The following is a 24,667-nucleotide window of genomic DNA, read 5'->3' on the forward strand; positions in this document are numbered from 1 at the left end:
GGATATCTTAAAATTTGTCAGAGCCATTGTTTTGCCTCAAGATGCACACAGTAGTGTTTTTTTTGTAAGGCAAGTTTATAAAAGCTACTTAAATGTCCCAATTAAACTAGGCCTAATCCTGGGTTAATCTGAGCCCTGTCTATGAAACCAGGCTTATATTTGTTAATTATCCAGTGAAAACTGTGGCAGTTATTTCAGAAGTTTTATTTGAACTTCTGAATAAAAAGTTCAAACAGATAAAAAGTACCCCCCCCCCCCCCCAATGTTCTTCATTTTATTACTAACTGATTATCTTTGATAATTACTTTAAAAACATGCATTTATTTGTAATATTTATTTGTTTTAAATATACTATTATTAATTAAATAAACTAATTGTAATACATTTATAATTTATTATACACTATCATTCAAAAGTTTGGGGTCAATACGATTTTAAAGAAGTCTCTTATGCTCACCAAGGCTGCATTTATTTAATAAAAAAAAAAATATATATATATATATATATATATATATGTATATATATATTTATATAGCACCTTTCAAAACAAAGTTACAAAGTGATAAACAATAAGAACATTTAATAATACAAAACAATTAAGATACAGAGCTTAAAATATTAAATGATAGAATAATTTTAATAATTACAACAAATACCATCAGAATAAGAAAAAGTTATACGATAAAAGTGACAAGTTTTATCGTACCTTCAGTGACAAGGCGAGATATTGGAACCATTAGTAAGGCCCTACCAGAGACAATCAGGTGCATAGGGTGTTAGCAGATCACAGATATAGGCAGGAGCCTGACCATTTAAGGCTTTAAAAACAATAAGTAAAATCTTAAAATCAATTCTAAAACTCACAGGTGACCAGTGAAGGGCAGCAAGGATCGGTGTAATGTGGTCACTTCTCTTAATGCGTGTTAAAAGCCTGGCTGCAGCAAAAAGCCTTTGAATCAGCTGCATTCTTTGGATGTTTCGCCTACTGATACCTGAATCAAGTGTATTACAATAGTCAAGTCTAGTGGAGATAAAAGCATGAATGACCTTTTCTAAATCTACAAAAGAAAGGAATGACTTGATCTTCCTTTGCTGTCTCAGTTGTGCAAAGCAAGACTGCACCACTTTAGTCACCAGAGCATCGAAGGACAATTCCGAATCAAAGATGACACCTACTGTAGGTTGCAGGACTCTTCTGAAACATTATTGTATAAGAGACCTATACTATAGGAGATATTATAAATGCTACTAGTACTGGGGCGGCATGGGGTAATTATAAGTACCTCTCATTTGGAGTCATTTAGAAAGATTTTCAACATCCAATGTTTAATCTCGGTGAAGCAGGACATGATGCAAGATGCATCTGTGGTACAAAGCTTTATCGGGACATACAATTGAGTGTCATCTGCATAACAGTAAAAATCAATGTCATGACGTATAATTTGACCCAGGGGTAGCATGTAAGTATATAACAGAAGGGGACCCAAAATAGATCCTTGGGGGACCCCATAAAATAGAGGAGCACGAGAGGAGGAGGCATCTCCAAGCACTCCAGAGAAGGATCTGTTCAACAAATAACCAATCCAGAGTCACATCACTGATATCAACAGAGGTCTTCAGACGGTTAATTAAGATATTATGGTTTACTGTGTCAAAGGCTGAGCTGAGGTCAAGGAGAATTAAGTGTCAGCTGCAAGCACTAGATCATTGGTGACCTTGACAAATATTGTGAATGTGAAATTGTATTAAAATTCAACTGTAATATATTCTAAAACATTTCATTCCTGTGAGGAATTTTCATCATCATTAATCCTAGTCTTCAATGTCATATGATCCTTCAGAAATCAATCTAATATGATGATTTGATGCTCAAGAAACATTTATTATTATTATTATCAATATTGAAAACAATTGTGCTGCTTAATGATTTTGTGGGAACCGTGATTTTTTTTTTTGAATAAATAGAAGGATTTTTTGATAAATAGTGAAATATAACAGCATTTATTTGAAATATCTTTTGTAACATTGTAAAAGTATTTACTTTCACTTTTGATCATTTCAATGTGTCCATGCTAAATAAAAGTAGTGATAATCTTAATAAAAAAATCTTTCTGAACAGAAGTGTATATTTGTTTTCACTGTGGTATTAAAACAATATATTTCCCTGGTTTTATATTGAATACTGATTATTTTGTATCATAATTCAGTATTTAATTACACAAAAAAATTTAATTACACAAATTTTTTTATTAAACAATGTAATAAAAATTCCCTGCAAATTGTTGTGAGCTGGGTTAAACTAATCATCACATAAAGTACTATTAGTACTTGTCTGATTCTACTAAAACATGAGCTTAAGGAACAGCAGCATCCCTATATTACGAACTATTAACAGACAACACCATTCGGCTACAAGGCTATAGGATTTGCTTTCTGTGGGTCTGGAGTGGCTATTTCTTGCTCAGGTACAGCATTGCCATGGTTACCGTGGTGCGTTTCATAGGAGACAGCAGGCAAAGATTACAGGAACGCGGGGAGGAGAATTTCTGGAGGGGACTAAAGGCAAGAGACTGAGACAAACAGAAACAAATTAGAACATGCATGCCAGTTATGCTGAAATGTGACTGTAAACGTATGACAAGTTCACATGCACATTAAAGCAGATACATCACCCCACCTACATGTGGTGATGTACCCCCCCCCCCACACACACACACACACACCCCACACCCCACACACACAGACACATGTCTATGCTGATGTATCGGCCTGAGTGCTGAACTGTAAAGTCTAGCAGATGATCTACAGCTGCATCTGTGCTAACCTCCTCACCGACCGGCGCTCCATCACTCAGCCCAGATGAGGAGTTATAGAAGATGGCTCTGCCTCCCTGTCCAGCCCTGTGGTCGGAGCTACAGATAAGATGAGAGGCACTCCAGAGAGTCATACAATAACAGCAGAGAGGACAAGAGGAAAATTGTGTGTGCTGATCGCTGCCCTGGGCTCCTCTGCTGGCAATGCGGCCACTTTCATCTGATTCCAGGAGAAATGACAGCCATTTGGAGTCTCATCCCCCTAGCAAGCAATCTCATTCCCTCCATACAAACACAGAAAGAGGGAGAAAACCGTAAAGAATGCAAAGATTTCAACCCGTCGAGAGTGATCAATTTACCTCAAGTAGCTCAGTGAAACCAGAGTAAGAGCTTTAGGTTGGGAGGTTGGGGAACCATTTCTGGTTCCTCAAATAACCTTTCAGTGAACAGTTCTTAAAAAAAAAACATGTAGCTCTTAGTATAAATTAACATAATCTAAATAACCTTTTTCCCTTCACATTGTTTTTTGTTTGTTTTCAATACGGAATAAACAAATAAAAAAAAGGTAATTGCGGGTTTTTTCTCACAATTGCGAGTTAACATCTCACTTTTAGATTTTTTCCCTCAGAACTGCATATTTATATCTCGCAATTCTGTTTGTATCACACAAATTCTGACTTTTTAATCGGAAATTATGAGTAAAAATGTAAGAATTATGAGGTATAAACTAAAAAAAAATCAGAACTGTGAGATGAAAAGTCGCAATTACTTTTTTTTTATTCCATGGCAGAAAAAGGCTTCCATATTGAAGTGAATACTGTATGTCAATCACCTCCAAAAGATATGATCCACAGAGCAATTGTAAAAGTCCTCATCCATTTGCAGCATCTGACACGCAGTGAGGAGCAGCCAGTGATGATTTTAGCATGAGAAGGGAACTCACCATGCCAGATAAGAACTAGCGCTTTCCACTGAGAGGCCTAATCCACCATCATGGAGAGTGACATGAACACTGGTGTGGGGTTGAATTGACGGATGTGGAGTCTCCTCACTGCGAAAGCCATCCACGTTGAGCCTGATTGCACCGGATGAAAGTACAGAACCTGTAGCGCCGCACTTCATCACCTGTCCCAACATGTCTCCAAAAGCACAACCAGCCCAGACACCTTTCTTGTGAGCAGACAGCCCATCTCATAACAGATCCCCACCGGTGTGATGCTGCGGGCCTTTAAAAGCGGGGATTAAAGTAAATAAATAGCAGCAGAGAGACTTTATTAGCTGTACCTCACTGAGACAGCGTGCATATAATGCTTTGATGACAGCTACATCATATTATAGGGTCACACTAGTGTTGCGATTAAGTCCAAATATACCACAGCGGCCACATGAAATTGTACATAAAGATATTTTAGTAGGCCGAATTGTAGCCAGAGACATTTGGGTAAGCTTAGCCCTAAGCTTAAATACAGCCATGGAAATAATGAATTAAGGTGCTATTCCAATCCTTTCTACGCTTTAATTCAGTTTGATTAAAGCAGATGGATTTTATGAGCTTTTTATCAGTAACTTAAATTAATTTACGATGTAATTCAATCAGCAGTTGTTTTTAAATATCTGATTAAAACCGATTTAGCAAGAGCCCTTGGTTACATCATGGAAATTGAGTGAAAGTCAGAAATAAAGTAGTAAGAGATTATCAATCAGAAACATTACCATAATATATTAATTCAATTCAAAACATGATTTAAAAACACAGTTCATGAATAGGAATAACTTTTTATGATAAAAAAAGGCCCAAATGTAAATTCAACAATATGATGTGAAAACAAGAAAAAAGTGCATGTGCAATGTTAGCTTTAAAATTATCCTTCGCAGTTAGTAGATTTTTTCCCTGTTAAAAATGTAATTTCCACCCCTGTCAATCCCTAGTGTATCCCCTCCAGTGTGGTGAAAAATCAGGTCCTCCCTCAAAATCGGGTCTTTGTTAAGACCCCAAGCAATCCTATTGACTGAAATTGCTTTTATGTGTCTCTCTTTAGCACCCGATTACAATTCCTACATAATCATGTTATGATAAATGCTGTTTGAACTATTTAATAATGACCATTAATGTCTGTATTAGTTAGCTGTTGTACAATCATAGCATAGAGATACCTGAATTAACCTGATAGATTAATACACGCAATTGCACTTGTCCTACATGTATTAACAATCATCTTTAATGTAATTACATGTTAAATTAAGTGTTAAATGCCCAAATATTTCAGGTATAAAAAGAATCTACTGATGTTTAATTATTCACTTAAAGGTGCAGTGTCTGACTTTTAGCGACATCTAGCGGTTCGGTTGCAAGTTTACACTAAGGGCTCAGCCCACCGCTCACCCCTCCCTTTCGAAGAAGCTACGATGGCGAAAACGGGACAAACATCGTCGTCTGAGACGGCAGAGAATAGCCAGAGTAAACCAAGTTTCTGTACCACAGTCCATTATAAACCACATCATGGATAAAGTTTACAAAGCCATAGTCAGGTGAGGATAAAGGGTCTTAATACGTAATATAATAATAGTAATTAGTTGATTGTCTCACGAACGTAACCAGCACATTTCTCCCCACTTAGAAAACCCATAATACAGCGAGGGAGAAGAACCACATGAAACTATGCAACTATATATTTTTTCTAAAAGGGTAGTAAAAGTTTAGCTGGCTAATATGAGCTGTTACTGTGGCTGAGCTGGTTAAAGCGTTAGACCTTGTTTATACTGGACGCGTCCGCATGAGCCCAAAGGTGCGCGCGGCAAAAATAACGTGATTGTAACAGCGCGCGCGCCTCCGCATCCCCTAGACACCATTTACTACACACAATAGGCTTTTTTTCTCTGATTTTGGAAACTCGATCGACTTAAAATGCTTCCAAGATCGACGGGTTGGTGATTCCTGTAACTGTTTTACGGTCAATGACAAGAGTACTAATCAGCTGTCTCACGAACGTAACCTGCACATTTATCCACACATAGCAAAGCCATAACACAGCGAGGGAGAAGAATTAAGTTACATGAAACAATCCAACTACATATTTTACACCACTGACAAGGGAAAAGTCATTACTCACGGTGTTTATGGCTAGTTTCTAGCTTTCTGGGCTTCTCTTTCAAGGTAGTGACAAAACGCGCTCTGTAGCGCTGTTTGTTCGCTGTCGGCTACGGTAGAAACATGAGGTCACAATATGTCGACCTTCATAGAAGGGGATTCCCGCGCCTATGTAGATATAAATGCCTCATTCTAAGGTAATAAAAACATTACGGTTTATTAAGTTCTTTATACACCACTGAACACATAGCTATGGATGTCATATTGCATTTCTGTTAATAGATACTCAAATGTTTTACACATTGCACCTTTAAAGCAACACCAAGTGACTTTTCCTCTGCGGTCGCCCTACAGGTTGGAAGTGGAATTGTCCATTACAGCTGTCGTAAAATAATTTAGCCTACCGCAGGCTACTGTCGCACGCGCACGCTCGCTGTTTATCCAGCACCGGCTTTGGTATCAACAATGGCCACAGACAAGGTATGTATGATATATGATTTTATGAAAGACATCACAAACGAAGAAAAACTATGTATGCCGTAAAGCAGTCGAATTTTGTAGTTCTTTTTGTGCTCCGGTTACTACCCGAAACCCGAAGTTACATAGTGCTAAAAGCGATACAGACCACGTCAGGCTATGGCAGATGTGTCATTTAACCTATTGTAAGTCCATGTACCATCACAAGGGGCTTGGAAATATATTATGAAGGTTGAAAAACTACATAGTGTTACTTTAATAGGCTATTATTATTAATATTAATAATTAATTAATTAATTAATTCACAGTTTATCAAGTGAAAGAAATCAATTCAATTTGGGTTTTTTAATGCACTATATAGTAACCTACAAATATTTTCAATTAATATTATAATTCGTATGTACTTAGTTTTATCATTAACCAGAATTTCCAGCATGGGAGGCGGACAAGCTAACAAGGACATTAAAGACCGCAGCCTCTATAGCATCAGTTGCTAGTGTGGTTCTTGAGGCCAGGGGAGTGAGGTTTACCTGTACAGCTCTTTAATAGATGGCCTCATTACACTTGCACAGACATGCTATTCAAATCCAGATATTCATTTTCTATAGAGCCCCAGTTTCTATGTTAGAGTAGCAAATATACATTTACCCGACTCACTGTAGACATGCAGTCGGACTTGGCATCTTCTGCCTTCAACAGATTCTATTCAACACTTCCAAGCCCAATGAGACAAACAGTGAGAGCTCAAAAGCATCTCAATGAGATTTGAATTGAGTGAATGAGGAATGAAAAAGCCCCAGAAATTACTTTTCATTTTATCAGTGATTTTGAAAGTATGAATTAGCTCTATTGAACAAGAGCTTTCACACAGGGGAACTTTCTGAGGCGTGAGAGTTTTGCAAGATTACAAAACGGAGCTCATGATGGACATAAATGGCTTCAGGCTATCAATATAATGTATTTAGGGACTTTAACACCTCCTTCTGATGTGCTTAAAGAAATATTGGTCAAAGATGGCCAGTTAGATATGTGTGTGTGTTTTAGGTTTCCCGTTTATATATGGGATGCAATATCCTGCAACACTGCCAATTTTACTCATCCCTCCCTTAGTAACTTTCAAACCTGAGGGTTCAGAATTATACATTCAAGTCAGAGCACATCAGAGGCCGTTGGGTTGTAGACTCTATGTGAATTCAGTGCCTAGCCTCACATTAAAAAATTACACACACACACACACACACACACACACACACACACACACACACACACACACACACACACACACACACACACACACACACACACACACACACACATATACACACACACTGTGTCTCTCCTGGCCTTGCACAGTAAACAGGAGGAGGTCAGTCAGGGATCGGATTGCCTCAGGCTGAAGTCGAATTCTCATGTTGACAACTTGGTGTCATCTAACTGAGTTTGACTTCTGTCTTTCGCGTGGCGTATTACTAATGGATATGGGGCGTAAAATTACCGCCTCCCATCTGGGACACTGGCAAGCAACAACAAAAGCCGATGTCCCAACGTCCTCCACCAACCAACTACCGGAGACACGTAGAAACTAATTAGCAGATCAACCCACAGCTCATCTATCATGTATGAGCGGAGTGAAGGTGAAGGAATGTTGAAAAGTAGGAAAATCCTGTGTTTGCAGTTTTCCGCCCAAGTTTGAGCCGAGGCGCACAAGGAAGGAATTGTTGATGCTTTGTTATCAATGCACATCAAAATTACAGCCAATAGAAACAATAGGTTACTGTTACAATAGAAACTCACAACCACATTGGATAATGACCACTATTAGCACTTTTAAATTATCAGTATTTTACTATATGGATGTAGAGTATATTGATTAATTTTGGATATTTAATTATCAAAAAAATGCCTATCTTTTCCTATTTGTAAATTTAGATGACCTTTTCTTGCATTAAATGCTCACTCTTATTCTATGAACTACTGTCTTACCTTCAATTTTAATATTATGATGCTAAGTTCACTAATATTCAGTAATTCATTTTAAAAATCCAAACAAAGTCTTGTTTATTTTATTTTAAAATGTTATTGAATTTATCTTCATGTTAATTATTTATTAATTATCGATAATTATAATAATTATGTTCTATTCTATATGTTCTGTTATATCTATTTTTGGTTATCAGTAACATAAAAATAAATATCAGTTTATTAGTTCATTTTAAATGAAACTGAAAAATTACATAACAATAAATCTTCAGGTGAACCCAATAAGTGACGAACCCGGCTGGGATGCGCTTACAGCTCAAAGTCTACTTTATTTTATTTTATTATTATTATTATTTGCAAAACATACAGAGATGACATGTTTATGACATACAACTTTGAATACAATATACAAAATGTATTAAAAATATGGTCAATGTCATCAGAATACTAATGAGAAAAGAACAATGAGCTGAAAACTAAAATAAATAAATAAATAAAAAAGATAGAGAAAAAGAACATGAGGGAAAGATGTTTAACTATACATAAGTTACACTGTACAAATGTTGTCATGTTATATTTAAATAAGTTTCATAAGAAATGTTAGGTAGCTAGTGCATGGTGGTCCAAAGATGAGTTGGCAAGTTTTAAAGTTGAGACACTCACACAGAGATATATAACGCATATTTTAAAAACTTTTTTTGTATAAAATGTATATTTATTTGCAACAGTTATGTTAACAGCAATAATAGGATTCTATTCTGGTAATAACAGCTCTTCCTGGATTTCCTTCATGATTCCTGTTCTTTGTGACAACAAAGTACTTGAATGCGATGAGCTCATATCCATGACTTCAGAAGTGCAAAGTAGGAAATTTCCAGGCAGTATTACAACCAATTGCAAGCTCGCATTCAGATATGTCTCCATCCAATTAACAAATGAGGGATAGAAACAAGTCCTGCCAAACATATCTTCAGTTGATTAGTTATTTTCATTACATTGTGACTTTAATATCACTGTATTCCTAATGGCAACACACACAGTCACACACTTTGCCTCTTCATTTCAGAAGCCCAACAGTGCTGTGCCGAGTAGAAGAGCAGGGATTTATCTTCTTCATCCTGAAGTGACCTTTACTGCTCTGGAAGGGGATCTATTGATTGGCAGCGGCAAAACATTTTGCCGGTCCTCTGTAGTATTTTTCCACGGAGGCCAAAGTGCTAGAACAACAGCAGTGGTGGCTGATATTCATGGAGTCTGTTTTAATTGACATCTTACAAACACAACCTGACAGCTTTCTCACATGAGAGCAGAAGACAGCGGGTGTCCTCTCATCAGTCGCTTCCTCATGGCCTCGTCTGGCTGGTTTGATGCTGACTGAACGTGTGTTTGGGTGTGTATGTGTGCGCGCGCCTACCAGAACGTGCTCTTTTGAAAATCTTAGTGTTGTTTTGATCTCGGCATAAGTGAAATGTAAGCATAGATGGTACGGGGGCTGTTCTTCTTGCACCGTGTCTTAACCAGTAGTGACATTATAAAACAACTAGTGACTTCCTTCCATGTAAATCTGAGTTCCCTTTTGAGAACGTTCACTTCGTATTGCGTAGCTATAAACGCACAACTTTAAACGCACAACTGCGTTTTAAAATAAAGGCTTCAATATTCTCGAGAAAAGGAGTTTTCCCACTGCGTATAGCTGCGCAATACTCGTTCCCTACTCTCAGGGAACCAAGGTTACGTCAGTAACCGATGGTTAGTTTGTGTCCTAACCATCCATGATATTTTTTTTTAATTGCTTGGTTTTTAATTAACTCAACTTATACACAGTGAAATTTCATTGGTCTTGAATCTGCAATACATTAAACCAACATAAAATTAAATAAAAATTTATTGTATTTACTTTTTATTTTAATATGTTCCTTTTTTTCATAATTTTGCTTTTTCAAAGAAAAAAATGTGGCTTCATAATCTTTGATCAAATGTACAACTGTACAAACTTGCTCTTCTTCTGAAATGACTTTCCTTTTCTTCTGACATCACTTAGCGTGTGCGGGCTACTGGATAATGTCAGGATGAAACGGATGTTGTGATAGTCTTTTCTTCCCTATTGTGATGTTCATCTGAGTGAAACAGCTTCTCGAACAAGAAAAAATGTAGCTGTTGGACTTGATTTTGTCCATCATTAATTTATTGGATCATTGGAGCCAAATAATATCAAGTCAATGTTAAATGCAAAAATAATGCAATTTAAATGTTGCACTTAATTTTTATCTCAATTTTCTCAATGTTACACTTAAATAAATTAAATAAGCAGTTTTGAAAATGTTTGCTTATTTGTCAATTCAATTTTTTTTTTACTTTATTTTTTGAATTAATAATAAATAAAAAAATCAAGGAAACAAGAATCAATTTAAGTAGCACACCAAGTCCTCTATAAGTCCTGCTCTATATCTGTTTCTCATTGAATATTACCAAAGTAAATGGGTGGGAATAGGTTATTCATCTCACATTCAACTTTAAACTTCAAATGTTCTGATTGGCTTTGATTGTGTCACAATGCACAGCAGTTTTGTGTTCAATGTGGACAGACAAATTGCTTGTTGCTTGCACAGTGTTAGGCTAGTGTGTGCATGTTCATTATCAACAGCGTCAGGCGCATTGGGGTGCATCTGTCTGCTGTTATCTCTGTACTGCTGGGGCAGCAGAGCTCGATGAACCCTTCTGTTCTGGGAACAGGCACTGCAGACGCTCACACTTTGATTTCTGAACATCTGATGCTGGCAGAAGGACCACGGCCACCGCATATCACAACACCCTCCCCCATAATGCCCTTATCAACTGGCATGACGGCCCATGGACAAGAAGCTGGAGGCAAAGTCAGTTTAATTAGTGGGCCAGTGGAGCCCTTGGTTTACAGAAATGTGAGGGAGTATCTCGCAGAGCCAAACACAGGTCTGACTTCACAAGTGTCACCCAAGTATGTCTCTGGGTGTACTAGACACCTTTACAAAAACATCCCTATCACATCGTTTCTATTTCTTCCAAACTCTCTCCTTCATGATTTGAAGTAGGACATGATCCTGGATTAAAATCCTTTGTTAGTTCTGGAATAATCATAGACTTAAGCCTTAAGCCTAGGGATGGATTGGAACTAAAAAACAACCCACTATGTTCTATCGTTCTACCATTTGGGATCAGTAAGACTTTTTTATATGATGTTCATAATTTTATTCAGAAAGGACACATTACATTGATCAAAGGTGACAGTAAAGACTGTGAAGTGACAGTCATTTTTGTTTTGTTGTTTAAAAAAAGCTGTTCTTTTCAACTTTCTATTCATCAAAGAATCCTCAAAACAAGTATATCAGGGTTTCCACTGTTTTCAACATTGATAATAATAATAATAATAAGAAGTATAATAAATGTATCTTAAAGGCACACTATGCAGGAATTCCGTTTTTGTCAAACAGTGCCCCCTAGAGTCGCTGTAGAGTACTTGTATTTAACGTTACTGTCGTAAATACCACTCACGCAGAGCGTATCTGCACTCACGGCCTCTGCACTTTATAATAATAATAAAGTAGCCTACCGTATTTGATGGCTTATATAGTTTTTACATGATTGCAGCTAAATTACAAGTAAATAGCCTATAGCCTGGGCCTACTGTATAATTTCATTTGTGTTTTTTGAGTGTAATGTAAACATTACAAAATGCCAGATGACATCAATAAAGTTACATGTGTGTCGCATTATTTCGTAACAATGTCCGTTATGATGTCGTTAGACATGATTATTGCAATTTATCATAATAGTTTGCAAATTGCGCTCATTTACACTATTTACAACGTGTAGGCTTATTTATGTCTTGATAATTATGTGAGATATTGACAGCTATGATAATCACAGGAATCAACTTTAACAGTGAAAGCCTGACGAGTGGGACTCTTGTCCGGTTCTTCACGCTGTCAGATTCTCGTTTCCTTTTTCTAGACCCTTCCCGACTGCGCTTTCTTCGTTTTTTCGCCATTCTGAAAACACAGGTCCGATCTTTCCTCGCGACTCCTCGCTCGGTCAGTCTGCCGTTTCCTCTTTTCCTAGTCTCTTCCGACCGCGTTTCTTTGATTTTTCCATTGTCGAGTATCACGTCTGAAATGCGCGCAAGTGTCTTCGTGCTTCATATGTTGTTGTTGAAGTGTGTGTGACGTCGTTGCCGCAAAGCATGTCATGATTCTCGCGAGATCCCCCCCCCCCCCCAAGCTTTACTACCAGGATGATTTGCCCTATTATGAGTTTGTTTACCACCGAAAAGACTTTGAAGCTGATATATTAAGGTGCAATTCTTGCATAGTGTGCCTTTAAGCAGCAAATCCTCATATGAGACTGATTTCTGAAGGATCATGTGACCCTGAAGACTGGAGTAATGACGTTGTAAATTCAACTTTGATCACAGGAATAAATTACATTTTAAGTTTATTGAAATAAACAGTTATTTTAAACTTGGAATAATATACCATATTGTCTTTTTACTGTATCTTTGGTTAAAAAAATACAGCCTTAGCTAATATAATAGACTTCTTTCAAAAAAAGTTGTGTTTATGAACTATTACTTATGGAACTATGCGCATTAAAACATCGAAATGCACAGACTACATTAAATGTGGCAGCACAAACTTGTGTATGTGTGTGTGTGTTGATCAATGTTTTGATTTTGTTTGAGCAAAGCAATTGTGATGCTTACAGTATAGCAGACATGCTATATGGATCAGTTTCACGCCGCCTTTAATTTAGATCTCATTGATTTTCTTAAAGTTTTAGTTCACCCACAAATCAAAATTCTGTCATCATTTACTCACCCTCATGTCATTCTAAACCCATAAGACTACATTCATTTTCAAAACACAAATGAAGATATTTGTCATTAAAACGGAGAGATTTCTGTCCCTCCTTTAAAAATCTATTCACCCAAAACTTCAAAACTTTCATACAGAGATTGTAAAATAAATTCATATGAACCGAGCGGTTTAATCCAAGTTTCTAAAGAGACACACACTGTATGATAAACAGATTTAATTTAGGTTATAAACACTGACTGATCGACGAACATACATACAGCTCTCAAATATGGTAAACGACAGCTCAACCGTCTTATGGGTTTGGAATGAAATGAGGGTGAGTAACTGATGAAGGAAATTTCATTTTTGAGTGAACTCTTTAATATGGACATAAAACCTAAAATATTCTTTTTAATATCTCTTGGGTTTTTTTTCTGAATAAAGAAAGTTTTGGGGTACAGTATTTGAAATTTCAGAAATTTCATTTTGGTGTGATCTATCCCTTTAAGCCTAAGCATAAACCACCAACTAGATACTGTAAGTGGTTGATAAGAATGTTGTTGGCCTAACCTCATATCTTAACTTAACCCTATCCATATCTCTAATCTTATCTGATTAGTTGATATGAATGTTGTTCCAGGACCGACAAGGATGAGGACATAAATCATGTTAAGCACGTTCTTATTCAGTCGCCCTCCACTCGTTCACTCAAACACCTCCCACAAACTGAATTAATATCCAGTCTGCATGCTTATTTACCTCTTCTGATCTTCCTCATCCTGTCTTTTGCAACCTGACACTTAAAGTAACGAGAATATAAGAGTAAATACTGCTTGTACAGTTATGTCCCAATCAGAGCTAGTGGGCGTATATACATGTGTTCACAGATGTCAAGACAGTTGATTAATGCTTTGTGTACAAGGGTTTGGATATCTTAGTGTCAATGAGTGTGTAGGTGTGTGTAAAATAACTCACGCTCACTTAGGATTCTACCCCTGGTATCAATCACACACCTCTGTGCTGATCCCAAGACACAACAGTGAGGCCTCCATCATCATCATCTGTCTGTTGCTGATGAAGAACGAGTGCAGGGGAAAAGCATGAGTCTAGAATGAAAGAGCAGCTGTGAGGATGATGGCTCTCAGGGATCGCACAAAATTAGTAAAGCTCACCTTATACTTATTTCCCTCCTTTCACATGCTAAAAGTACAGATGGAACATATACAGAGATGTTGAATAAAAGATTTTTCCAGTTTTTCCTGTGGCCAAGGATACATTCCTGTTTCCATCAGAAGTGAAAACTTGCCCAGATAAAAGGAGAGGGGGGAGATCTCAAGCAGCCTGGATCAAGAAGGGCTCTTGAGAAGGAATAGATGAATCATCAAGTGTCAAATTAATTAAAAATAATCAGTATTGTCTTGTTGTCCAGTGTAAATATATAAACATGTTTAAACTAAATAAATGTACTTTAGAAGACATATTTTAAACAAAACCATTTTTTTTAAATAATTTTATACATCTAAAATAAAAAAATCTAAAATAATACATTTCAAATTGAAGTCCAATTTATTTATAAAGCAGTTTAAAAACTACGGAGTAGACCAAAATGCCTTAATTAGTACTGAAAAACAGGGTCAATTTTTGATTTCATGTTAATAATAATGAATAATAAATGAATAATTTGATGGCTAAAAAAGCTCTCCATCATGTACAACAGGCCACTGGACAACTCTCTAGATAAAACAAAAGGCAGATCTGTTTAGCCCTGCTCCCATTCACTCAAAGCAGTGATAAAGCAAAAGGCATCATTATGAATTCTCCATTGACTAACAGCTGCTGAGAGGCTCCTTCACATACAATAAATCAAGCCCTTAACATCATTCTTCACAGAGCACCGCACCAGCACTTTTCTCCCCTGAAATGATCATTGACATGTTAATATGCATATGTATAGCTCAATGATGCTACTGTCACTCCTGACCTTCATGCATTGTAGGAAACAGCTTCCGTTTCCTTCCTTTGTTTTCCCCCACCTCATTACTGTACATGTTTACATCTATTTATCTCTGAACTCACAAGCATATTAGGCAAAACTTTACCACAGTATTTATAAAAAAAAACACAGAAACTATATATATAAATATTATATATGGCAGCCAGGGTCAACCTTAATTACAGAGAGTGCAAGTTTTATGCGGCTAGTATTAATAAGTGCTTGCTTGCTCATATCCAGCCTTAACCTCAAGCAACACATTTTTAATTGATGCAGTGGGACCGTGTCGACACAGCACTCATGCTGCCTGAGAGAGTGTGAAATAAAAGACTCTTTCTTTGAGAGAAATCCATATCTTAGCACATCAACAACCTCACTGTGCCTACATAAGCATCAGTGGACTTTTAAAAGGGATAGTTTACCAAAAATGACAATTTTGTTATGTTTACACACCCTCATGTCATTCCAAACTTACTTTGTGTGTAAAATGTTTGTGTACATACGATGAAAGTAATTGTACACTACATATTTTTTGGATGAAGTCTCTTATGTTCACCAAGGCTGCATTTATTTGATCAAAAATACAGTAAGTTATATTGTGAAATATTTTTACATTATAAATATTTTTATTTGAATATATTTTAAAGTGTAATTTATTCCTGTGTTGGCAAATCTGAAAGTTCAGCATCATAACTCCAGTCCTCAGTGTCACATGATCCTTCAGAAATCATTCTAATATGATGATTTGCTGAATAATATAATAATTAACGTTGAAAAAAGGTGTGCTGCCTATAATTGTTTTGTGGAAGCCATGACACATTTTTTTTCCTCAAGATTCTTTAATGAAAACAAATATCAGTAGAACAGGATTTACTTAAAATGGAAGTCTCTTCATTATACATGTCTTTAAAGCAGTCTTGCGGAATAATTATTTCCCCCCCTTAAAATCTTACTGACCCCAAACTTGTATGTACAGAAAATGCTAAAACATGTTTCAATATATCTTCTTTTATGTTCCAAGGAGGAAAAAGATGCGTACATGTTTGAAACATACATGAGGGTGAGTAAACAAAGTCAGATATTCATTTTTGGGTGAGCTACCCTACCACCATGCATGTCATTTCACCCATGCCAGTTTAATAGATGACAAAACCATTGCAAACAACAAAACATGTCAAAATGATCAGAGCTATGTGTGGCACAGTAACCACATCTCAAACGGCTTGTTCTATTTTCATCCTGTAGTGATTTGACTGCGTCTTGTACGAGCGGTACTATCTTTCCCAGGCAAATGTCAGTTACTGTGACAGGAGGGTCAGCAGGGACAAAAAGAATCCAAGAACTCATTTGTTTTCAGAGCGCAGGGTTCTCCATTTCAGGCCTTTGGGGAATGTCGGAGGCACCTTGAAGCATTGGTGGAACAGATGTCCCTGCACAGAAGCAGCTGAGGACACAAAAACATAACGCAACTGACGTGTATCAGAATGTACTCCTGAAGGGGGTCTGCCATCGGGACATGAGTCGAACACACCCCTCCCTGTCGGACCACCCATTAAACTTTCATTTAAGAGATCGAAGCAGCTGTTCTGGCTGTATCCTTTGAAATTCTTGACATTTGTAATGGCATTACAGACCTGCTCTTACATAAATGTCTCTGACAGACCTAATAGTAACTTACTTTCTAGCTCTGACATCATAGTGGGTTACAGCAGGGCACGGGGAGTGTGGTACGCAGCGTGCTGCAGCCTCTTCAGCATTACGGATGATAAATCCATCCACTTGTCCAACAGAAAACACTCCTGCTATCCCAAGAGAAGCACATCCATAAAGATGTCAGAGCCAAACTTGCCCACAAACATTCATCCATCATAAAGGAGTGGAGCCGGCGGCCAGACGTGTCTGAGAGTGGTTAGAGAGCTGATGTGCCCCAGTACTGACTCAATCACTGCCAGGGAACCTGGCTGTCATCAGTGACCTCTGGGTGTCAGACTGGATGACCCTTACGGTGTTAGACAAATCGCTTGCTGCATAGAGAACCTTGGGACAATCTGACTTGGGACTACTGCAAATAGAGGAAAATACTCCATGAGCAGGCTTTCAAAAAAATCGATTTCTGCTCAGTTTACTGCAATAAATTTGAAATAATAAATTGCATTCATGAGTTTGCATTGGGACTACATTAAGGGGAATTTCATTTACGTACTGATTCAGGTAGAGTACAGTAAATAGTAAATAACAGCTTACCACAGCATTGTGGAAATGTTTTGTTCACTTATACTGTTTCCACTTGTAATCTGTTTAAAAGGCTTTATCAGGCTTTTTTATTTTTTAACTGATTCTGATTCACAGTAGTTTTTAAGTCGCATCACTGCGAATTTTAACCATTTCATTACAGAAAAACATCAGATAAAATGTTTTGCGATGCCACTTTGCATTCCAGCCCACGTAAGAACAACAAATTTTTACCTCTTTATGAGCAAATTTTCCTGAAAATTATGCTGTTTAAATGTGACCCCTGGACCACAAAACCAGTCACATGGGTAATTTTTTTTAAATTGAGATCTTTACATCATCTGAAAGCTGAATAAATAACTTCCCAATGATGTATGGTTTGTTATGATAGGGTAATATTTGGCCGAGATACAACTATTTGAAAAGCTGGAATCTGAGGGTGCAAAAAAATCTAAACATTGAGAAAATTGCCTTTAAAGTTGTCCATTTATATTCACGATTGTGCTGAATTCACACACAAAAATACATGTTTTATATATTTACGGTAGGAAATTTACAAAATATCTTCATGGAACATGAAAGAAAGAAAAAAAAAATCAATAATTTTGACCCATACAATGTATTGTTGGCTATTGCCACAAATATACCCGTGTGACTTGTGACTGTTTTTGTCATCCAGGGTCACAAATATCCAGTCAATTCCTGGATATACTCTATAAATATTTGCTGTTTAAATACCCAGTTTATTCCAATCTTTAATAATATTTTGAATTATGAAATCATTATAATGCAGCTAAAGATACATTATGAGAAACATAATTGATTTACATGAGTTTTCATTCATTTGTCACGTGACAGACACAATACATTGTTCATGAACAACCCATCACTAGGATCTCCTTAGCTTAGCATCAATTGTGATGTAGAGTGGAACTTCCAGATGACATTACACACTTCACAAGGCTGTGTCTTTATTTTTTGTTGTCCAAACAGAAGTTTAGCATGGTAATGTGTGATTTTACTAGCTAATAGTTAACTGTTAATGATTCAGTCGAGCATTGGATTTGACATTTGAAATTTACTCAATTCAATTCTGTTTTCACTATACAAGGTGTCTGAATAGAGTTTGTAGTTAAGTTTAATGTTAAATAAAGCCATAATTAAATTAAGTTCAGCCCAAGAGTTCTTGAGACATAGACACTAATGCCTGGCAACATTACTGAGATAAACTTCTGTGCTTGGAACAACATACTTGAGCTTCAGTGTGAAGCGTAGGAGGCTATGCTAATTTTGCATGTAGCTGTTTAAAGATATAAATCACCACTAAATTTAGAAAAAACATCCACAATCAAGCCAACCGACAATCACTGTGCAGAAACATACTCCTCCTCTGCCTATGCTTACATGCTCTAATTACCATGAAGATATTTGCAACCACATGCTAAAGACAAACGTCCATGGCCGCAATCAGAATTAGACATTATTAATTGAAATCACTACCACCTTAATTATGACCGCAAAAGCTATGTCATTTCTGAGATGATGATTGAAGGCTGTTGCCAGGATTATACCGACAGACTGACGGATGAAATCCATGCCAGGCAGTCCACTTAAAAAGTAGAGGAGTGTGTTTTGCCTGTATATGACTAAGTTTATGAGTGGAAACGTATATGTCAGAGCCTGAGAGTAAAAGCTAAGTTTTTAATCTTTCCATCAACTCCGTACCAATCAGACTCAACAGTATTCTGAGTCAGCAGCGAAGCTTGCGGCTCTCAAATCATTCACTCTGCAACACCGATGAAAAGGGCTGCAGGACTCAGCAATCACCTGAGCCCCAGAGTCTTGTCAGCATCCGTCAGCCCCTCGACCTGCTGTGCTGCTGTGGAAACAAAGGCCTGTGTGGGAAGCCGTCACTCTCCAAAGAGTCTGCAATCAGGAAAAACATAACTCTCAAACCCCGCACTATTGGCCGCATAAGACTGTTGATGGCATTATAGTAATTGCAAGCTAGGATAATTTTAGGTCGCATTATTTCTGTTTTTGGTGGGACCCCGCTGGCCTGACATACCGAAGACACACATGGCACTGACATGGGTGAGAATTGGGAGTGGATTAATAGCATGACATCAAGTGATTGCCAAGCTGAAAAATGCCATGGTCTGACTGAGCCTAAGACAATAATGAGAGATCAGCATTTTCAATCATTATTACATAAAAATCTGCTCTATTTCCAGTTGACTCATCAAATATGCAAGTTATTTAGAAGAACATTATTTTGGTTGTGCTTTGGCTCTGCATGACTGTGTGGATGTATATGGTTATCCTACTGCTCATAAAACATTCCCTACAGGCTTAAGAGAGATAACCAGTTTAGATGGAAACGATCTCAAGCTGACATTACTGTAGCTATAAACACTAATAAACATTGTACTTTCTTGAAAATAAATTCCAGCACAGCGCTACAACAACCATAATAAAATGACCCTTGGTAACACTTTATTTTGATGGTCCGTTTTGAACATTCTGTTAACTATAAGTAACTTTGCAACTACATGTCAACTAACTCTCATTAGAGTATTAGTGGTCTATCTGCTTCATATCTGCGAACTCTTTATTGTGATGCTCCTCCAACAGACACTCTACTGACTATAAGTAACTTTGCATTACGTGTCAGCTTATTCTAACCCTACCAGTCTACTCTACTAATACTCTAATGAGAGTTAGTAGACATGAAGGTACAATGTTACTTATAGACAACAGAATGTGTTAAAGGGACCATCAAAATCAAAGTGAAACCTGACCCTTTGCTACAGATAGAAACAGTGAACTCTGTAAGAGAGATACATATGGCAATATATCTGTTCAATAAAACACCTTACTCACCTGTTGAGTAAAGGCCAATTCACACAGCACAGACAAAAGCCAACAGACAAGTTGGCCGTTGGATTTAGAATTTAATGAATGATAACTGTCATGTACACAATGCCCCAAAATACACTGAAGAACGCTGATTGAACATGTTCAATCGGGTGAAAATAAACTCAGACCAATGGCAACAGACGCCGACAGGGGTAACACACAACACACGTGTTTGTTGGCGTTTATCTGTGCGGTGTGAATTGGCCTTAATAAAACCCCATCTCTGCATTTCAAATCCCTCGCCATCTCCGAAAAGCCAAGCCAATGTTGATTCTTGTTTTATTACAAGCTCGGTAGTGTTCTCTTTTTGCCAGCAGACTCTCCTCTGTTCAGTGTTTTTTTCAAACGAGTGATTCCACGGAGGCTCGAGATTTAGCTGCTCCAACCTTTATTGGTCGCTGTGACAACTAACCTATGCCACTCACTCACACATGCATCAAAGTAGCCGGTAGCCATTTCTTATCATCAATGTTGAAAACAGTTGTGCTGCTTGATGTTTTTATTGAAACCGTGACTTATTTAGGATTCTTTGTTGAATAGAAAGTTAACTCTTTTCCAACCATTGACTGAATTTTCCATGGTTTCACAGTTATACGGTAGGGGGCGCTATTAGACATCTTCTTAATGAGTACTGAATCTCCTGATTAAAACACAGGTGAAGAAGCAGAAACAAGCAGATGCATATGTAAAGTAACATGATCATTAACATTAAACAGCATATAAATCAAAACTGCCTAACATTCCCGAATGAAATGTCGACCCAGGGTGAGGTATAGGACTGTGTAGATGGACTCAATCTACTCCATCTATGTTTTAATCATCATTCTGAATCCGATTCCGATGTAGTCTTTGACAAAACCGCAATTTTCTCAGCTTTTTGCTCAAAATGTTGCTTTTTTTATGAAACTTACCCACATTCAAGTGTTGATAAAAGAGAATGCATGTAGCTAGAATAATACTAATTTTAAAAAGCATATGTGGCAGACTGCATAGTGTTCCAGTTTCCATGACAGCTGGCGAAATGCTCTCAGCTTACAGGCTAAATGTAAGAGGATGAGGGGCTGAGGGGAAGAAGGAAACGTGAAAATCGCACTCCAATCTTGACAAATAAATTAGCTTTAAAATGTATGAGTTGAGTGAGTGGAGATGTCGAGAATAGATGTGAGCATTCTCTACTTTTGCTCCTCTTCAATTTGACAATTTCATCTTGGAGATCAATTATAGCCTCCAAAAGTCACTGAAAAAAAAACAAGTGTAAAAGCCTACACATATAGTCTTTGAAGCACCCTCTCCATGTTCCTCCGGATTCAACAGTCTGTGTTCTTCTTCCCAGGCACATCCCATTGCAGGAGAAAATATGTCTGCAGAAATATAACAGTTTATCACCAGCGGAGGATGAAAGGATTGCTGCATGTCTGTTACCGTTCAGAGAAAAAAACAAAACAGAAAAGTAATCTCTGGATGTGACAAAGAGACCTGTGTTTCAGTCAAGGACATAATAGAGGAAATGTAAAAAACTTTTGGTAAAAAAAGTGATACCCATTGTGGTATCAAGAAACCTTCATAAAGCAGTGTGGAAAGTATGTTATTAACAATTTTCCACTCAAATACACTTGTATATACTCTTTTAATTAACTTAACTTGTGCGCCAAGCACAACAGCTAAAAATGTGAACTAATCCACCAATATTCAGGCATGGTTATGTCCTATTAAGCTTCATAATAGTGAGGGCATCGAAATGAGTGTATCATTACTCACACTTATAGTGTCATAAAATTCTTATTTGCTGAAAGGCAGGCAAGGGGGATATTTTATATTTCTTATATTTCTTTCTATATTAGGATTTGATCTTACTACTTGCACATTTGATGCAGTCTTCGGCTGATGCAACCAGCTGGCAGAAGGTTCTGCTTGGTCTTAAAGTTGTTGTTTTTTTATCTTGCAACATAGCAAAACAAAGTTGTTTTTAATGATTACTCCCTCAAAAATGGGGAGGATGAAATTTCTGAAAGTGGTGGAGAGTTATAATGATTGCTACATCTCTGCATAAAAGTGAGTAATTAGAAACACAATTTAGCCCTGATTAAAACAAAATGCATCTAAAGACCTGGAACATTTGCTTATGGCACTTTGAGAGCTTAATGCTAGCATGAGAATGATGTGGGGAAGTGTTTTTTTCTAATACACAGTTGCAACTTTGTCAAGAATATAAGCTTTACAATAGCATACTTTTGATTTGGAATGTAAATGTATTTGGTGCTGTGTTCCCCTGAGTGTAATGCAATGTCTTTACCATGATAGCAAATGAGCCAGCTAGGACAACAGAGTGTAGCAAATAGATTGTTTATAACACCGACTTAAAGCCATTTGAAGAACAACAACCAACTTTTTGACAAGTAGGACAAACACACACTAGCGTTTAAGTCTGGGGTTGTTGTTTTTATGGGTTCTCTTATGCTCACCAAGGCTGCATTTATTTGAAAAGTAAATACAAAGCAGTAATATTGTGAAATAATATAATAATTTAAAAAAAGTTGTTTTCTTTTTTAATATATTTTAAAATGTAATTTATTCCTGTGATGATAATTACTCGTATTCAGTGTCACATGATCATTCAGAAATCCTTATAATATACTGATTTGCTGCTCAAGAAACATTTATTATTATTATTATTATTATCAATGTTGAAAACAGTTGTGCCGCTTAATATTTTTGTGGAAACCTTGATACAATTTTTAGGATGCCTTGATAACTAAAGCAGTCAAAAGACCAACATTTATATTAAATATAAATTTTACGGAAAAAAAAAATCCAATGTAAAAGTTAAAAGAAGTTAATTGTGGCTTTATATTTCACCAAATTGTCTTTATATCTAACATGTGACTTAATCTCACAATTGTGACTTTATGTTTTAACATTCTATTTTTTTACTTTGAAATGGAAACAGGCTTCCATACAGATGTCAGACTTGTAGAATGTCCTGTATTCTTGCATAATTCTAAAATATGTAAATAAAAAAGTACTGTATTAATATTGTTTTTAAAGCTAAAAAGCAGGAAATAATTTTAGAAATTCATAGAAAATATCAGGTGAAAACATACCAATATTTTCCCCAACCCACAACCCCCAAATCCTTAATGCTCAAGTCTTTGTTCTCAACAATCTGTCTGTTTTGGTTTTCTAGCCTTCTTTAATCACATCTGAACCATGAAGAAAGAAAGTTCAAGTAAATCCACCCAGAGAAGACCTCAGCCCACCACCAAACACCGGCACACAAGGGAAGTCTTTCCCCTTTTAAAGATTTTATAGATTTACTGTGGGCGAATCATAGCATTAGTTTCCATGGCCTCTAAAATGACAGTGTCCCACAGCGTGCTCTATACTGTACATCAGTCTCAAGAGATTCGGAGGAAGCGTGTGCAGCGTTCACAAACTCACAAGAACCCGCCACTGAAAGATTATGCAGTGAATCGCAGGCAGTAATCACATTATAACGAGATGAATGGCTACAATTTCTTTTCAATCAATTTCATTGCAGTCCCAGTTTGATCCAGTTGAAGGGGTGCGTTTGTGCCCTGCATAATTTAATTTATCCATATGTATTACCGTCGATTTAAGCCAATGCAGGTTATCTTATGGCCTTAAGAAGTAATAAGTCATATCTACAGATCTTGACAATACGGATGAATGACTACAGACATGTTTGGCCAACCATGTACTATACGCACAAATGTGTCTTTATGCACGCAGGCGGCTCAGATTAACCTCATAAAGCTCACCTTTATGGGGGGTTTCCACGGACAACAGCAGGAGACTGGTTTTATCCAATTATATCTTTGCCTCAGCCTATATGCTTTGCCACTCACAAATACATGTTTGGCAGGCTAACAAGATCAAATTGAGGTGCTGACCGTAAGGTCAGCTGTTAAAGCACTAATTTGAATACTGTTAATTTACTGAAGATTCCTAATGTGCTGTTGGAACTAAGTAGTTAAGTCATTCTGGATACATTAAACTCAAATTAAACACCGAAATGTGTATAAAAGCTGATAGTAAACAACTATAGAGATTAAAATATGTCATTTACACATTTGCTCTCAAATGCTTATGTATATCAAATCAACATATAACAATCACACACCACTGTCAAAAAAATTGGGGTTTTGTACCATTACTATCGTGACAACAACCAAAAAACACAGATGATAATTAGCAAGCCACTTGATAAAACAAACTTCACCAACAGCAGCTTTTGCCCATGTTAAATATTATATATAGAAGTTGCACACAGTGTCATGCACATAAACACAAAAGACCGTCATGTTAACACACAGCA

This window comes from Siphateles boraxobius, unplaced genomic scaffold (genome assembly GCF_051911475.1).
Source record: "Siphateles boraxobius isolate OS27281-9 unplaced genomic scaffold, OSU_SipBor_1 66, whole genome shotgun sequence".
Classification (NCBI taxonomy): domain Eukaryota; kingdom Metazoa; phylum Chordata; class Actinopteri; order Cypriniformes; family Leuciscidae; genus Siphateles; species Siphateles boraxobius.